Source organism: Mesocricetus auratus, unplaced genomic scaffold, assembly GCF_017639785.1.
Source record: "Mesocricetus auratus isolate SY011 unplaced genomic scaffold, BCM_Maur_2.0 contig_10134_pilon_obj, whole genome shotgun sequence".
NCBI lineage: Eukaryota > Metazoa > Chordata > Mammalia > Rodentia > Cricetidae > Mesocricetus > Mesocricetus auratus.
Window position 1 is genome coordinate 671 of NW_024429386.1, and position 6,372 is coordinate 7,042.

Here is a 6,372-nt window from a genome sequence, read left to right on the forward strand (position 1 = left end):
AATTGATATGTAAAATAAGATTTTTTTCTAAATTAAATGAATAAGTTTAATTTTAAAAAAAGCACCAAATACTACTCCAGTGATTCTAAATGATGTTCAGTCAAAGAGCTTTTTTTTTTTTTTGGTTTTTACGAGACAGGGTTTCTCTGTATTGTTTTGGAGTCTATCGGTCCAGCCCAGCCTCGAACTTATAGAGATCCGCCTGCCTCTGCCTCCCGAGTGCTGGGATTAAAGGAGTCTGCCACCACCGCCTGGCTCAAAGAGCTTTTGTACCTTACCCTTCAAACCCTGTTTTGCATGTCTGTGTGGATGTGTGGATGTGTGTGCATGATAAGATACATATATGTGAGAGAATGTATGTATATGTACATACATATATGTGGAAGTCAGAGGTGATCATTGCATGTTGTTACCTGAGAGATGACAAGTTTGTTTTTTGAGATAGGTAAATGGGGATCATTAATTAGGCGTGGTAGGGGCGGTTCAACCAGATTGAAGAATTTCTTGTTCTCTCTCCCCAATGTTGGTATAACAAGCACACAGCACCATGGCTGGCCATTATACACATACCAGAGTTTAGATATAGGTCTGCTTGCTCTGGCAAGCACTCAGGTGGATGAAACATCTCTCTAGCACTCACCCTTGCATTCTCTATCCTTCACAGTATGTGGAACAGCATGATGTGTTGGGAACTGTATTTTCTTTCATTTCTTACCTGAATTGTAAGCTGGTCTCAGAAAAAGTTCACAAATCAAATACATTTATTACTGAAAACATGAGGAATAAAAATGACAATGAATTATCTTATTATATTAGTAATATAACAGGAAATTTGTAGTTTTTCTCAGGAAAAGATACATATTAGCACAAGGAATAGTAACACTGTTACAAAGAATAGCAAATAGGAATACATTAATGCAGTGATTCCAGACATTGCAAAATGATTGACAGGTGTTTCTTGGGACTTGACTAAATGGGAATACATGAGAGGGGAGGGAGGACACTTTGTCCCTGATGGATTGAAGGTCTAGAGGGGACTGGAGAAAACAACACATCCTGGGCCAGGAAGTCTTATCTTCTTTAGACAGGAATGAAGCAGACCTGGTAGGTGGGTGGCACAGAGGCAAATCCATTTAGTACTGGGGTTGTATCGATGTCCTTAGGGTGAACCAGAGATTTCAGCTTAAAGTTCTGTAAAATAGTTGTCAGGAATAGAAACAGCTCCATGCGTGCCAGGCCCTCTCCTGCACACATCCGTTTTCCTAGGAGGAAAAAAAATGAAAAAATATTATTATTCTCATTTGTAAATGTGAGAATCACAATGGTTTAACTGACACAAGAGGCTATGAATTGATCATAAGTTATTGGATAGGTTGGTAGAAGGATGGCTACATGAAAAGACAGATAATTAGAAAAATGTGGAACAAATTTGTTGCTCAATTAACCTACACTATTAAGAATTACATTCCTCAAAAATACTTTTTAGTTAGGTGTGGTTGTTAACATCTGTAATCAGACTCCCTGGGAGACTGAGGAAGTGGAATTCTGTTTTCATTATTAAAAATATCAAAACCAAGGACAGAAGCTTCACATTCAAAGGCAGCATGCACACTGAAGATATTGAGCCAATATCCACGACTCTAACCCTGAATGAGAAGGAAGAGGGTTCTCAATCATCTGGGCAGAGTGTCCTGCCACAACGACAATGTCTCCATTTTCTCATGATGCTCTCAAAGCTTCTGGCATTCTGAACTTTGAAAATGCTCTATTTTAATGGTTCATGACCTTTTTATAGTTACATATGATTTCTTTTTATACTTCTCCATTACTCATGTATTGTGAGGGAGCAAAGAAGTTGTGTATTAGAATCTTGCTCCATCTTTGTCATTAATGAATACATAAGGTTTGAGAGATTAATGTGCTGATTTATCCCTAATAACCCAGAGATCTGGGAGACTCTCTCATTGCCCTAGTCCAACTGATAAATATTGTTCATTCAGGTGTTTACCAAGGGCACTTGAGGATTTCATGAATTGTCTGTATTTTGGAGACTTGTGATTAATAGTAGAGAAAGGAGGTGATTGAAACAGCAAAAAAGACATTAATGTATATTGTGATGTCTCCAATTTCATGGTGAGTGAGAAAAGTGTAAACGAAGTTTGTTTCCTTTGGTATTTCTGTGATGTAGCTAAAGGAAGTAAACAAATAGTCTACACTCTAGCTTTCTCAAATTTGACAGGTGGATGAACATTCAAAGTCCTACTTTCATATCCTGTCAGGGAAGAAATCTCTTTTTAATGACAGTGCTTGAACACTGAAACTGGTACCCCTGATCATTGAAAGTCTACTGCCCAGATTCTCGTGATACTGGTCCATGTAAATGAATTTCCCTTACCTGTTGAAAAAGGCATGAAGTAGTCACTTTTCTTAAAGTTTCCATTCTTATCTAGAAAATGGCCAGGGTCAAATACCTCTGGCTTGGGGAATTCCTTGCTGTCATGCAGCACTGATGACAGTGATGTTAATATCGTTGTTCCCTATAACAACACAGAGAGAAATCAAGTTACAAAAAAAACATAAAGCTAAAACACATTAGGAAAATAACCTCATTCACATTCAGCTCCATAGTGGGTGTAATATTCAAAGAACAGTATGGAAGTTTCAACACACAGAGCACATTAGGAGAGGGAGAAGTTTGAGGCAGGCACAGTGGCATGACATTTCACTTGAGTACTTGGACTAAAACTGCTGAGTCTCTTCCTTTTCTTCAGATTAGACTCAATCTTCTCTGACCACTGTTTGCTATAGCTCATCACATCTGTCTACATACGCCACATGTGAATCAGGTTCCAGATGAAATAGTTCATTGACTGTGTTGACAGAATAGGAGACCATTCATTAAGAACAATAGGAAAAATTTGGGAAGAAAAATACTACTCTTTTTTCTTATATATAAGAAAATAAATGTAGGGCTAAGTACCAGAGTAGTCATATATGCAATCCATCTATATGAATGCACAGACACAAACACAGAAATGTATATATGTATATGTTTCACAAAAACCAGATGAAGACTGGGCAAAAGAAAGGAAGTAATGGAATGGGGAGGAGAGGGAGAAAATAAAATAAAAACCAAATAAGATTATTGGTAAGTTATAATGTCATTATCTGATGAGAGATAAATCAATACAACTTCTGAAGATACCCAGAAACTGCTGGGAGATAGATCTGGCAAGGTCTCTTCAACTAGCACACAAACTAACCTCATATTATGTCAAAATTTCTAGGTATATGGTCTAAAAGCTTTCACAGGGTGCCACACAAAATCAGAATGTGGATAAACCAAATATGGTTTTATTTTGTAAACTAAAAAGCCTGCTATTGACATATGTAAATTATGTGAAAATTAACTTCTAATGTCAATAGGCGTTGAATGTACTATATTCATAAGCATTTGTTTACACCTTGCCTGTGGCTGCTTCTCTGCTATAATGACAGTGCCTCTAAAGGGACAGCAAAATTTTTATGAACTAGAAAGCCTGATATCTACCAGACAGTTATGGCAAAGATCACTGGTTCCTTCTTAGACTATTAGTACTGCTGAGATGAGTGGCTCCATTCTGATCAAAGTAATCACTTGTCCTATTTGTCAGATGGGAGAATCAGCTGTGAAATAGCCAGGTTGTTTCATAAAATAAAAGAATGTTATATTCTACTTGAGTGGACCACAAAGAGACCAGTCATAACATCATCCAACCACAGGGGGAAAATGGGATATAAGTTTAGCTGAGGCAACTCTTTCCTCAAACTGGACCTTAAACCCTAAGAAGATGTGAGGAGATATGCTATTCTAACCTTGTCCTTTTTTCTACTTACCATTTAGTTTATGACATAAACATAAATGAGTTCTGTATATTAGCCATAGACTCCTCAACAATCTTACCTTGTGAGTGTCTTTTAGCAAAACAGAGCACGCTGGCAACTTAACCCATATACTAAATATGTTATCACAACGCAAAACTCAATGCCTCATGAAAAATCAGTTCCATCATCTCTACATGATGTTAGTAACTGAAACCTTATCAATATCTTTTTTGCACCACCCCACCTGAAAAAATACAAGACTCTCCAGGAGAAAGAACTTGATCCTTTCTGAATGAAGATTTTCATATAAAAATTCTGGATTTTTCTATCTGTAGAATCTGGTACTCAATAAGAAGTCTTATATTGTCTTCAAAGAGGAAACAATACATAGACACATAAAATGGGTTCAGAGAACAATTTAGAAAAGAGACAAACTTTTGAGAATAATATTTATCTCAAAGTAAAAAATCTGTGTTCTTGGGCCATGAGCATACATAATTGGATCCAGAATAAAACATCTCATACATCCTTAAGTAAATAGACCCAAAAATTTCATCTGATCTACACAACTATCAGTGTGTCCCTAAAACATCAAACTTGATATGGAGATATTAGAGTTACAATTGTCATTCTTATCAGAAACGTGACAAATGATGTGCTGTGAAATAATGATAATAATAATAATAATAATAATGCATAATGTGAAGATTTGCCAATGTGATTGACTAAATAAAAAGCTGATTGGCCAGTAGCCAGGCAGAAATTATAGGTGGGACAACCAAATTAGGAAAATGATGGGAAAAAAAACAGGGCAGAGTCAGAGGACATGTCTGCTGGGCACTGAAGAAGCAGGACATGTAGAAAAATGAGATAAGAAGCCATGAGCCACATGGCAAAGCATAGATAAGAAATGTGGGTTAAATTAATTGTAAGAGTTAAGTAGTAGAAAGGCTGAGATATTGCCGAAGCATTTACAATTAGTATTATATCTCCAAATCACTTATTTGGGAAGTGACTGCTGGTTATTTGTGATCACGAAGTCAGAGCAGGAAACTCTAACTACAGCGATGCCTACTGTAAACAGGCCTGTTCATCACTATCCTCAAATTCATCCCACCAAAGAGAAACTAAGAACACAGGAATACAAAAAGAACATTGAAAACTATTATACCACGTAACACCTTCGAATCACACATATGTTTACAAATACATCATTAGAAATAATAAAATTCATTTTCAGATAAAAATAAGACCAACAAAATTATTCCATAAAATGTCTCCTTTAAGCAGATGCAAAGAATAGCAGAGACACTAGAGAAATAATAACAGACATTAATACTTCTGGAAATCTCTAAGAAGATGTTTACAGGCTACATTGTTGAAAAGAAACATAGAAAAGAAATCAATATCACAAATAAATGGTTGAATGATACAGCCTCATTAAGGAGTTGAAGAATTCACAATATCAATTCTTTCCAATTTGAAGATAAAATCTCATAATGATAAAATCTAGAAAAGAGTTTTGGGAATTTGACAAAATGTTTGAACATTCAAAAAGAAATACCTAAGCGTTGCCCAACAGTGTTTGGAAGAGAGAGCAAATGTGGAAGCATCATTACCAGATATCTCTGTACCTGTAGTAGCGCTGCCCTCCTGATCATGGAGCAGTACAAACCACAAGCAGCCCTGGGTGGCTCAGAGGACTGGAATAACACTGTGAACCTGGGAACATCAAGAGGACAGACGTGCAGCAGAGAAGAGACAAGTTTACCTTGGGAATGAAGTAGTCCCTGAATTTAATGTCACAGGTCACCGCATGGGGCAGGTTGTTGGGGACAAGGTCGATTCATCTCTGGACCTCATGAATCATGGCATCTGTGTAGGGCATGCGGCTCCTGTCCTGCATGCAGGGGTTGCGGTGTCTGCCAACCACTTGATCAATCTCTTGCTGGACTTTAGCTGGTTGATCACAGTGAGAAAAGAGGGAATAGAAACGTGACATGTTTGGCAAAGTATCAGGCCATACACAGCATAATGTAGGTGTTCCATGGAATTATAAATACTCATTCAGGGGTAAAAGCATTTATACATACATTTATACTGAAATGCTGTGTTGCAGATTTACATCATTATCTTTCTATATAGATATTATGATAGATTAGCATATACTTATTATTTACTAGCCATAATGACTACAAAGTATAAGTACTTAAAAGTATCAAGTAAAACAATGTAGTGTCCAAGCTTTGGTCTGTGGTAAAGGACATAAGAACTCAAATACTAAATCTCTATCTAAATACAATATTCTCTTATATTAACATTCTAATGTATATGCGTTTAAGAACATGTGTGTGTGTTCCATGTCTACATTTTAAAAACTCTTAAACTCTTAAAACACCTCATATTGAACAAGATCAACCTCTTCACCTACTTCTGAAATATACTCATATTTGTAAAATGACTTTTTCTTATATGCCCACATATGTACATCATTTATGACTTTTAGAT

General features: G+C 36.5%; 1 long non-coding RNA gene across 1 annotated transcript; it reads right to left on the reverse strand.

Annotated features, from left to right (window-relative positions):
• Window positions 1-743: 743 nt before the first annotated feature.
• On the reverse strand, window positions 744-5,984 carry LOC121137974. The gene is made up of 3 exons (XR_005875225.1): window positions 5,636-5,984; window positions 2,396-2,537; window positions 744-1,262 (listed from the first exon to the last, which is right to left on the reverse strand). It is a non-coding gene; the product is annotated as an uncharacterized LOC121137974 (long non-coding RNA).
• Window positions 5,985-6,372: the final 388 nt, after the last annotated feature.